The following is a 12,653-nucleotide window of genomic DNA, read 5'->3' as shown; positions in this document are numbered from 1 at the left end:
CTGAAGCACCTCATCATATTTACTGTATGCTTAAAAAAGAAATCTCAGTAGGGGATGCTGAAGATGGCAAGTTGGCAGCATTCCTACCCAAGTGTTTGTCCATCCTTTTTTGAAAAGGGAATGAATTCAGTGCTTTGGACTGTGTTTTGGTCTTTTTGTTTTTGTTTGTCTGTTTAGCTGAAGGATAAAGAAAATAAAATGGGTCTATCATATGGAATCTCTGGTTGGACTGGGGAGGTACTTCCTTCACTAGCACATAAGCATTCTCCAAACAGTCACTGCATTTCACTATCCTAGATGCATATTCTGATGATTTACTAGGAACATAATTGGACTTGCATTCCCCTAAATCACCTATGCATACTTACTTTCTCTGTTCATTTAGTCTTGTATTTAATGTATGCATTTCCTGTCCTAATGACATTTTCTGCAAATGCTGTCATCTTATCTGGGGCCGTTTTAGGAACTTGTGCATATTCCCCAAATATTTAATACAAATAAAACGTGCATATCAATAAAGACTTTAATCTCCTCCGTTCTAGAATTTTTTTTTTAATTCAAATCAGCCGGAGGAGGGGGTGGGAGGCAGCTAGTGAGGGAATGGAGTGGGGGAGGAGATGCTTCCAGCCAGCACCTCTTACTCATCAAAGTCCCAGAACAGTAATTCAGAAGCAGTGTTTTGAAAGGTTGGATGTGTGCGCTATCTGCTGGATCTGTGACTTAAACACACAGGTTCTTATACTTACATTTCTGTATATTACGTGGAGTTCACCTATTACATAGGTGGTGTTGTGTGTATATAAACATGACAAGGAGAGGTTAGCACTGTGAGCTTGCTGAATTTGGGGCTACCAGTAGGGCAGTGAAATACTCATGTGCTTAACTTAACCTGTGTTGACTTACTGAGATGCAAGTAGTTTTTCTGAATAACGCATGCGTGTAAATCTGAGTGGTTTTTCAATCTTCCGATCAAATATATAAGAATGTATTTGGGAAATGAGTCTAAATTTCAACAAAAGGCTTATTGAGATCCGTAAGTGTTTCCATTGATTGAAGTTTCTGCTGACTTAATTTACTAGTGCTTCCACCATACCTAATTGCACTTGCATAGGGCTGTGAATTCTAACTAGTATGTTTACCTACTGGTGTTTGTCTTTTTCCATAAATGCTAATATTAAAGGTACAAAAATCTCAAAGGCCATTTATTTTCTAGACAGGAGGGAATTACGTTAGTTTTGGCTTTTAAATTATATGACCATATCGCTTGTGCATAGGCTGTAAAGTTAAGGCAGGGCTGTTGCCTGTTGTATGTCAAACTTGTTGTCTTGCAACATGAACAAGTTGAATCAGGAACTTTTAAATCTTAGTGTACCATTTCTTTAGTTCACCTCTTGTTTGCTTTAATGGAGGAGAAGGTCTTTGTTTATTTCTCAGACGTGTAAGGAAAAGCCCTTCTCCTCCTTGCCCCCCTCCCCACCCCGCACACACATACACACTGATTCCTATCTGTGTGTGTAATTGTACCTTGAGATAGTCAAAGTTTCAGAGAGAGCTTCCTTTTATGGGACTTTCTTTCTCAGTACTTCTGTGCAGCACTGCGTGTTCCTGGATGTTTCAGGAGGGCGGAACTTGCTTTGCTCTGTAAGTGTGACCTGAAGGTTTAAGTAGTCTTGCTGTGGTTGTAGATTGGAATGAGCTTTATTTTGGCCAAATCTCACCGCGAAGGGTCAGTGGACTGCTTGTTCTTGATCCAAGGAGTAGTATGTTCTGTGATGTTGCTATGGTTACATCTGAAATTAGAAGCTGCGATGTTGGTGTTTGAAAGACTTCCATCTACTGCAGCTGAGGAGTTATAGTGATGTGCAGATGTGATGTGTGAATGTAAGGAATGCTTTAAAGTTAGCAGGGACGGTGTTGAGGTTGAGTGTGCAGTGAGTTCTGTCACGTTAGAGGCAGATGCAGGAAATCAGGTAGGATAATTAGAATACCTTGTGCACAGCACTCTGGTAATCGTGCAGGATATTTGTGCAAAACAGAGGTGTGTAGCTTTAGGATATTTTATCCAAAAATCTTGAAAAACTTCCTTTCTGTAACTTGTAGAGAACAGCAGTCAGATCTTGTCAAACTCGTTTTAAGATGTAGACCCTAGGAAGGAGCCATTTAAATAAAGCTTTCTCTTGGCAACATTAACAGAAATTTCTCAAATGAGTTTACAGTGGTTGCAAGTAGTCAAGTGCACTGCTTAGAAAGATAATTTTCTGCCTGATGGCTACAAATCCCCTGAACGTTAAACTAAATACATAGATCACAGCTGACATGTAAATTGGATGTTTCCATATGGGTCATGCTTTATGAATATTCCACAAATACTCCACAAATACTCTGCAAAGATGATTCCATTTTATCAGAGTAAAACGTAGTATTATTTTGGTTGCGGTGCGTTGAAAACCGTCAGGTGACAATTCAAAGTGACTAATGGCAATGATTACAAGAGTGGTTGTTTTTATATTAAAACTTTTTCCTTCTGGAAATGTGTTCGTTCAGGGTACCAAAGACACTTAGCTTAAACTTTGTGTTAAGAACTATGTATATGGCTGGTGGCTGTCCATCTTGTTGATTCAAATAGAGTACTTTTCCAATATATCACTTAGAGAGGACTGGACTATAGAATACTTCTGGTCTGATTCCTACTCTGTCATCACAGTGCATTTCTTAACTATCAGGAGCATGTTTGTAACTGAGTGGGAAAAAAAAGCAATCTAGAAATGACCACAAGTGTCAGTATTGCCTGTCGTTCCTTTTGTTAGCAAATTTTCACTGTTTCTCAGTGAGCTTTGTAACCCATCTTGCACTTGCTGCATTTTGTGTAGATGGTCAGGATTTTGCACTGCCCTAATGACACCCAAGTGATTCCACTAATCTTCAGATGCTTAAAACTTAAAACACATATAAAATGACATAGATCCATCTTCAATGGCTACAGAAGAACAGAAAGGGTTTCCGGTAACTGTGGGACTGTGTACCTATTGTTATGTTCTCTAATGAGTAGTTTATAATTGTTCTAATCGGTCAATAAGTGATCTAAGCACTTTGCAGAATTGTTAGACAGAAAAGACCAGCTGATCTCCTCAAGGCAGGAGGGACTTAGTCCACCATCTGCCCAATGAAACATTTCAAGGGGATTTTTCACAATTGAGTCTTTTTCTAATAACTGAGCAGGGCATTGTAGCTATCCAAGAGGAATTCAGTCTCAGGATTTCTTAACAGCTTCTTATGAAGAGCGCAGGTCTGGAGCACTTAGAAATGCAATTGAAAAGCCAAAGTGCACTTGCTTTCAGTCTACTTCTCTATTCTGTTTTCTGCATTATATGCAGATTTTGAATATTGGACTACTGTCTATAGAAACAGTTCTTTCGTCAATATTTTGTTTTCTGTCTCTGTCACATTTTCTCTCTCCCGTATTTGGATTTTTTCATGTCTTTCCCCCAGGCTTTGCATCCAATTATTGCTGATCTTAAGTGCTAAATGAAGATTTTCTTTCCAGGGGATGGACAACATAATTTCATTTAGATTGTGCAGCATCTTTGGTTGTGCAGTTCTCCCCTGTTGAAGTGACGTGCCAGTGGTAGCATTTTCTTCCTGTCACAAGTGTTCCTTTTGCATTCTGAAAAGAGCAGAGTCTTTATGAAGCTTTGATTCAGCACAGCGGGGGAGAGAAGGCCAATGAGCACAAGTACCAAACGTTCAGAGGCAGTTTAAAGACTGTAGAAAATAAACTTACTCTGTTTGTCTTATGAGACTTTTTTATTCCAGGTGCCTACCTTATAAAATCAGGTTGTCCCTAGCACTTCCCATGCACTCCCATTATGAACTTTTCATTTTTTAATGAAAACTGAAATTCTTAGGGAAATAGAGATTTTGGGGAAGGCCTGATACTATAGACCAGACTTCCTCCAAAACAGGAAGAAAGCATCCTGAGGAAGGTAACAGAAACTCAGTGTCTCAGGGCTAAGGAGTAAAATACATTGTTGTAGCTTTGACAGCTTGCCTGTTGCAACCTGCCCAGCTCCTTCTTTCTGTCCCATCTCTTCTCAAAAGGGCTGCAGGAAGACCTTTTCCTTTTGTCTGCCTTCTGGTTTTTAAGGTATTCCAATGATTTGAAGAGCTGTGCCCACCCTCTGCCCCCCCAGCTCTCTGCCAGAGCATGGGGTACCCTCTTGGGCTTCTTCCCTGGTCAGCTGGACCCGCTGCAGTGGCTTTTTGGAGGCTGACTGAGGTACTAGTAGCTCTTAACGTTCATCTTCTCACCAGTTGTTGTGATTTTATTTTATTTCTTTTTGCTGCTGTTCATGGTTTGTGTGAATATGAAGGCTCATTTCATTGACCTCAGAAATTCCTGGTTCTTTAAAAATGGTGACGTAGATCTTCAGTTAATGTTATGTAGTAAGGCTGAGCAGCTGGAAGTTTCTGAGCTGCCAGAATTTCATCTATTTTGGGGCTGAGACCTATATTGATTCTTTCCATGTGTCGTATTTCCTCAAGAGCTTTAGTGCATGAATTTCTGCTGCTCCATTCAGTAAGTATCATTTTTTACAGCTAGTTTTTTTAGGATATAGGGGATTTACAGTGGAAACCGCAAAGGTTTAGTAACTGTCTTAAATACCTGAGGCCTTTTCCTCTAACAAGAATGCTCAAATTGAGAAAGGCAATGAAGTATATGGAAAGCTACTTTCTCCAGTGATCCCTGTAATAAATTTAAGTAGTATTTGTTAATAGTCAGTGTAGAACTTGGATCTTAACTTGGAAAATAAGTCCTTTTTAAAAAACAATTCCTTGCTCTGTGCTCTTGGACATATTGCTAAAGTTGCTTCCAATGCACTGCATACTGACTTGTTTGGTAGAGTTACTTCAGCTTGGCCAAGTAAGCATCTGCTATTTCCCAAAAGTTATTCCATGTTGTTTCCCTCAACTGGAAGTGATTTCCAGCCAGTGTATATTAATAAGTTGTTTTATCACGTATTGTGCTTAAATTCAGTGAACCGATTCCCTATTGCTTCAGAGTAACTGGTATTCATGTGGGAAAAATTACTTGGAAATGGGTATTCATTTGTCCATGTTTCTGATGGACAAAGAAATTGTGCTGCTGCACAAAATGACTTCTCATACACTCGTAGTTTTCTGGTCTGTCGTATGGACTTTGTCATTCCACTTTTGAAGTTCACCTTAAAATCAGCTACAGCATCACTTTAGTGACTTCTGAGGAAGTTTAAACTGTGTTGTGGAAAATATTTTCTGTATGAATAACTGTGTTCATAATTACATAATTCTTTCTGTAATTCATGTAAGAGTCTAGTTGAATTTTTATCAGATTGAAGGGTTTTTTAATAGAAATTACTAGCACAGAATCAGTGTTACCAGAGTTTTGCTGGTACTTCAATACCAGTTTTAGAGGAAATCGGAGGCCTTGATTATATTGACACAGAATATTAGTTCAGTATTTCTGCTAGGTTCTGCTGCCCTAAACTGTATTTCATTCAGCTTTTTTCTGCCTTTTAACGTTACCTAATGGAATAAGAAAGAGAGCTCTTTCACATCTTGTCTGTCTCTAGCCATTATGTTAATGTCAGGCGTGTTATAGACAGTTTTGTATTGAAAAGGAGAAAGTGTATTTTTAATGCAGTAGACCAAATTTTATGAATTTGGAATTAAAAGATTTTATTTCTAGAAGAGATACATTGTAATAACTCTTAATCAGCATTTGTAAAGTAATCAGCATTTGTAAAGCTTTCTATCACTGATCCGTCTTACTGAACTAAATTTATAGGGAGCATCTGTCATCCACTTACAAAAAAAAACCCAAAAATTGTCATATACTCAAAAATAAAAAGTCCCTCAGTCTCATGACCTTGGGCAGTGGGTTGCACATTGCAGATTCTTAAAAGTCTTCTCTCAAGGATTTGCTAAACGAAGCACTCAGGTTTCTGAAAATGCCTTGCATTTTCTTTCTAGTCAATGCACATTTGAGCTTTACCCATATGCAATTTTATTATGGTTTATACGATTTGATAAGAAGGCAGCTAGCTTTAAGGAGGCTAAATTATACTTTTTTTGTTGTTTCCACCGTTGGGTCCCCAGTGTAGTTTGGAGTTGCTTATTTTGCAAAATAATGCAAAAAGCAAACAAACAACCAGAAAAAAAAACCTGAAAACAATGAGTTTCTACTTCTGTTGCATTTGTAAGCAAGCAAAGCACTAAAAACTCTGTGATAATGAATTTTGCTTGGAATAAGGCCTGAATTCACCACTTGGTATAAAGGGAATCCATGGTTTTGAGAATTTAGATCACCTCACATTGAAACGTTGTCTTCACTGTGGAAAACACTGATTGCCTTTTTAGTTTTCTTTATTTTCCGATTGACCCTATGTGTGGAAGCGTGCTCCGGTGTCTATTCTTCAGTGCTGGATTTGCCTCATGACTAAAAGGGGTTTTGTTCTGTGTAATTAACTTTGTTATCTGAGATGGGCTGGGGAAATGGAGTGGGAAGAAGAGATATGCCAGCAATGTGGGAATGCTGGATGCAGCAGGGAAGGAGCAGGTTTCTTGAATCTTTACCTCTCAGTAGCAGGTTAGTTGGGAGCAATGCCAGATTAAAATTGGATCTGTGTATTCACGTGATAATGCCTAGAATCTAATAAGCCTGGTGGAATGTGGACCATTAGGGAGCAGATGCATCAGCCTACTCTGAGTGGTCTGGTGGAGTCGGTTTGGTCCCGTGTGGCTGGAGCTAATAAGCTCTGATGACTCTGTGTAGAATTGCCTGCTTGTTCTTGAAACAATGCCACGGCATACATGAGATGCTTGCAAGATTTATAAATAGTAGCTCCGTGCTGTGTGGCAGTGCTGCTTCTGAAGCCCTGCTGGCATGGGAAGGGAGCTAGCTGTGTTTCTGTGAAGCTACCCTGAGCTAATGAAATCGCTAAATCAGAGGCACGTCTCTCATGTTGGATGGAAAACCTGCTGCTTAGAGTATCTGATCACAGTTGATTGAGATCTGATGGCAGGAGTAGGTTGAGTTTTTATAGAACGGCTTTCATAGTGCCTTGTCATAATTTTTATCTAATTTTCAAATATTTCTCTTCAAACAGGCACTAGTCAGTGACAAAAAATGTCTGAGAAGAAAAGGGTTTTTGCAGTTCCTTCAAAATAGGCATGTATTCATTTACTTGAGAATATGACAGTGTAGGAGCTAAGAAATAAAGAAGAAATGGCTCTTTTCTTACCTTTTCACATCTTCTTTGAAAAATAGAGAATAAATATGAATGTGTGAAGTATGTACTTATTACCAGCCATTTTAATTAAGTGTAGTATCACTATATACTGTCCTTTCTGAAAAGATAATGCTGCTGGTTTTGATTTTGATTTTGTTTTTCTCGTGAAAGTAGAGCAACACCAGCGTAAGACAAGCAAGGATGAGCCCTATAAAATTACATCTGTTTCTGACTGGAAAAGCTCTCTGAAGCACATACAGAAAGTTCCAGGGTGTCATAACAGAGGAATCTTGTTACTCTTTTCTCGTATTTTTTTTCTCCTTAGCGAGGTCATTCTTGGCATTGAGAACTGTACTCTCTTCCAAAACATTGTTCTCTGTGGCTTACTCATTTTTATTTCCTGCCACCTAAGTGCTCAAGAGTTTTCCAGTGAGGGGATCTTAGTCTGCAACAGATTGCAGTACGGGAGGGGAAAAAGTGTTTACTTTTTTGTCACTGACAGCAGGCATTTCAAAGACAAAACAACTATTTGAAGTAATGGGGGACAGCTGTGAAGGCTCAAGGAGAGCTGAGGAGCTCTTACTGCTCAAGATGCATTTCCTTCAGATATACTGTGAAATGTGTGGGATCATTGAGGGCAGCTGATACTACATTGTGAGCAGCAGAAATAGTAGTTGCACTGAACTTTACCTGTGTCTGTCCTGCCTGGCGTGGTTTGCCATCTTTGTTCATAGTTGGGAGCTACTGGTTAAATTTGTACGCAGGTGTGTAGAGGAGAGGCGAAAGCCATTTGCAAGTTTGAAAACTTGTTTTAAAATGTACTTTTGAGTCTCTTCATTTAGTTAGTGTGTTAGGTTTTTCTGCAAGGATGAGTGAAGACAGTGTAAGTCAGAGCATAATAGGGAGATCTGTAAGTTTGTCGAGTTTTTGTATGGCTCTTATCCTATCTCCATCTTTGAATAGAGTGGCCCCAGACTGTAAGAGTGAGACCTTGCCAGCTGACCTTCATTTAAGAGGATTGCACTTCTGCACTGCCGAAAATACAGCTGTGCCTTAGCCATTTCAAACAGCAGTCGTATTATAAAGCAGATCTCATAATGCGTAGACAGAAGCTTCGAGAAGGGCTGTCTAGCATGTGGATTGTATACAAAATGGAAAAATAAAAGTTGAATGTTCTCATCCTCGTGCTTTGAGAAGAGCTTAATTTAATCTTCACTACTAAAGAGAGAGGAATAATAGGGAATTTAGATATAATGCCGAAGGAAGCTGAAAGTAGAGGCAGAAGGCAAAATAGAAAAATTTATCTTTTGTGATAGGGCCAGAATCCTTCCTCTCTTTTAACATAATATATTCTTTATCAATTTTTAACTATTACTGTTAATTTTTAATAAGACATGCATCATTTTTACTTTTACTTTCTACAGTAGGGTGGTATTCAATAAGAGCAATTTTCATAATCTATTTGCTATATAACACATTAAGAATAATACATGTGTTCTGTGACATGCATTCTAGTGCAAGAGTTTTGAAGTCAATTCTTTATACCTGAATATTAGTTGAGGAGCACAGTAGTAGCAAGCATTTGCGCTGTGGTGAAGATGATGAAATATATTCCTACTGTTTATCGTAAATGTGAATCTCTGATGTATGAGACTAAAATGGTGTCTCAGGTGACTGTTATATAACAATTAGTGCTGTCGTTCTGTTGCTTGATTGTTTTGGTTGAGGGGAACAGCCCCATCAAAAGTTGGTACAGTTTTTTGACTGAGAGTCAGACTCGTAGAACACAGTTAAATGAAGGTAACTGAAAACTGAACTTTTGAGTACAGAACAGAGGGTTTTAGTTTATAGCATTTGGGGAATTACTTCATCATAGAATCTGCTAGGAAAATATGGGCATAGTCTGGGAACTCTAGGATTTTGGGTTCCAGTGCTTTCCTAGCTTTTCTTGCAGATGTATATAGTAATGTAATTGAGTGTTATGTAGTAGTGATTGTTGCAAAGCTTTTTATGTCAGCGCCTAGGGATGAAAGCTTCAGGCCTGCTGGAATTACTCAGTTGCACTGAATAGAGAATTTGCGGGGGAAATTTTTGATTTGATGCCTTTTTATAATTTTGAACAAAATCAAATTAAAATTCTCCAATGAATTTTGTCCAAAGACGAGTGCGTGCTGAAATAGATCTCTCTGTCAAAGCTGGAAGGTGAGAAAATTGGAGAGTGGGATCATAGAATCATAGGGGTTGGAAGGGACCTCAAGAGATCAAGTCCAACTCCCCCGCCAAAGCATAAATGGTTTTTGAAAGTACCATAGTGGCAACACCATTGCATTTTTTTGTTCTGCATGTTTAACTAAAACAATATGTGTGGAACTTGATAATTCAGTCCAAGGAAAAGGCTTAGCTAGTGCAGAACATTGTCAGAAATCCTGTGACTGATGAGAGTGGGGTGCTTTTATTGTGCACCTTAGAAATGCTTAGACTTCTCATTGTAATGAGAAAGATGGTTTGTCATTCATTCTTACTAGTGGCAGGAGCAACCATTTCAGAATGCTGGGAAGCACAAGGTTTTCCTTCCCATGATGTTTTATTGTATTTAGTATGCAAAGCATAAGGAACTGGAGGCTTTGGGACTCTTAAAGTTCAGTATTTTGAATGAGATATTATTAGTATGCTGCTTATGAGCTTCATATATTTGGTTCTTGAAATTTATGCAGTTGAATTCCTAAGAATAGAAATGTATGTGTGTATGTATATACGCACACAGATATATCTGACCGTGGTCTGAGAGTGTGGGAACGTGTCTTCAAGGAATTGTTTTGTTATGTTCAGGATATATACACATTGAAGACAATAGACCTCTTACTGGATCAAAGTTAAACCTCCTGAAATATTTCATTTTACTTCATCCAAATGTATGAAATAACTGTTTAGGAATAAAGTAGCATTGCAATCCAACGTCAGCTTCAGTCATGATAGTTGTCTAAACAGCGCTTTTCCACATATAGTGAGTTTGTAAGTTAAAAATGTAAGGTATCCATGTCAACTGAAAAGGGTAGGTTTTGCTCAGATTGTGTCTTTTTAGTGAAGTAGAAGCTTAGTCACAAGATGACCAACAGCGTAGTGTTTGGGGACAGGTTGCCGTGTGTTAGCTTTCCCAGTTTCTCTGTGATAAGAGCTGGGACTAGGTCAGTTCCTCCGAACAGATTTAAACTCGTTGGCAGGAGTGTGAATGAAGGAGCTGGGGAACTGGATGTGCACTGACACAAATAGGGTGTGCTTCTGCAGGGGTGCCCTGCCTGAAGAAACCTTTGTCTCAGGGTCTTGTTTCTCTTTCCCTGTGTTCTAGCTTTGAATAGTGCTTTGTTTATGTATCCTGCTTGGCAAAGAGATTTCACAGGGGCTTTTCTGATTGTACAAACTGTAAACATAAGGCTTAAATGAGGCTTGTGACAAAAAAGGGGAAATGAATGAATTCGCATTCCTGCTGTGGGGAATTAGTATCTTATGCTGCCAATAGAACTAAGGGTGCATATACCTAGTGTCAGAAGGCAAATTAAATCCATCTATTGTCCCCCTTGCACACCAAAAAGCATATATTGATTTGACTTCTTCCTATCTTCATGGTACACAGTGCATTTCTTCATTTCAGTCTGTTTTCTAAGTTCCTTGACCTAAAGTGATAGGATGTGTGGAGTAAAGAACAGGATGGAATCTGGTTTGTGGGCTGTTTTTTTATGGGTTTTTTTTTGTATGAGAATATAGTATATATTTCATTTTTCAATTTTTTTATTTGTTTTTGGCAACTTAAAATGAACCTGTGGCTGGAACATGGCAAATACTGGCAATATTCTAGGTGACTCCTAAAATACATTTGGCCTTTCCAGCTTGAGGGAGTTACAGCATGCGTGTAACTGTAGCACTTGGAGCTGCAGCAAGCAGCAGACATTCATCCTGGACCAAACAGAAGTTTTCCTGGTAAATTACTGTTCTGTTTCTAAGTTGCTAGACTGATGTTGTAGTGGTGTTGCTTGTCTCTCACTGCTTGTGAGACCTTTAGTGCCAGTGCCCAAGCTAGTGTCTCAGCGAGCAGCCTGTTGATAGGAGGACTTTGACAGATGCTATGCTGCAGACCTCTGTGGTGTTTGCATATGGCACAGAAGTTGTACAAATACTACTTTATGTACAATTGATTTAAACTCACCTTTAGCCAGCAAGTACATGTCCTACAGGACTCTGAAGTATATTTGTGTGCGAGTGACTCAGCAAAGAAATGCATGAAGTGAAAATTTAGGAGAAATTCTGAGGTAGCACAAATTTCATTACCAGCATTAATCAACAGATTGCATGGATCTGCATTCATGCTGCTTGCAGCCTGCTCCAGGCCTTGAGGTCATCACTTGTTCTTCCCTGTCCTATGCCTTCAACAGGCTGTTCCATGTAGAAGTGGTTCCAGTGTGTATTTTTTATCATTGCTGACATTGTTCAAGCCCTCTCATATCTTCATCCCTTATCGCAATTTATGGTAGCCATGGCTAAAGCTTTTGATCCTGAAAAAGCTCATGCTGTTTGTGAACTCAGTTACTTTACCAGATGACAAAAATAACTCAGAGTTCATTGCTTCAAAGTTCCTCTTTATGCATCAGCTCCTCCAAAAATACAAGTTCAAAGACGTTCTCCTGATATTTCAAATCTTCCAAAGTGATACTTGGAAATTTCCCTTCATCTCTCTGACCATGACCACCCAAGACAATTATGTGTTCTTGTAATGTAGTGTGATCTATAAGTGTGGTGCACTGTGAGCTGCGTTTGCTAAAACTGGTAACGTATGGAAGAGTAAAATTAAAACTTCAATTTTTCTCAGTGAATACAAAGCTGAAAATCACATCACGATGAAACACTGTTGGGGAAAAAATGACACTGAGTAACTTGGTTAACCAATAGTCGCTGGGGCTGGTGGGGAAGAAAGGTTTTATATAGCTTCCTATATATTAGAATTCTATTACAGCATCCCTTGGTTTAGGAACAGAATTCAAAATAACTGAGGGGAGGCTGTAAAGAGCATCATCAGTTTCTATTGAGTTGAGGCTTTGAATAGCATCACATACATTAAATCAGTTGCTTGGATTTTGATTCAGTTTGGACATTTAGGAAAAGTTTTCACACAAGCACTAAGGATCCATCTGTATTCATTTAGGCACCTGCAGAGCTTTAAAAAATATTCTTCTCACACAGAGCATTTCATGAGCCTTTCCAGAAGCTACAAAGGAACCCTTCTGAAGTCTTTTAAGCCTTTTCCTCTGCTAAGTTATAACTCGCAGAATGCAGGTGTAAGTGGGATCTTCTCATTGCTCCATACTGAGCAACTTTCATGTCCACCTAGCAGTT

General features: G+C 38.9%; 1 protein-coding gene across 1 annotated transcript in view; it reads left to right on the top strand.

Annotated features, from left to right (window-relative positions):
• CDC73 (cell division cycle 73) overlaps window positions 1-12,653 on the top strand; it is a 95,811-nt gene that overhangs the window by 59,153 nt on the left and 24,005 nt on the right. The window lies entirely within an intron of this gene.

Source organism: Cyrtonyx montezumae, unplaced genomic scaffold, assembly GCF_038088225.1.
Source record: "Cyrtonyx montezumae isolate F1298 unplaced genomic scaffold, pur_monq_1.0 scaffold_1, whole genome shotgun sequence".
Lineage (NCBI taxonomy): Eukaryota > Metazoa > Chordata > Aves > Galliformes > Odontophoridae > Cyrtonyx > Cyrtonyx montezumae.
The sequence above is the reverse complement of the archived record's forward strand: the minus strand, read 5'-3'. Positions and strand labels throughout refer to the sequence as shown.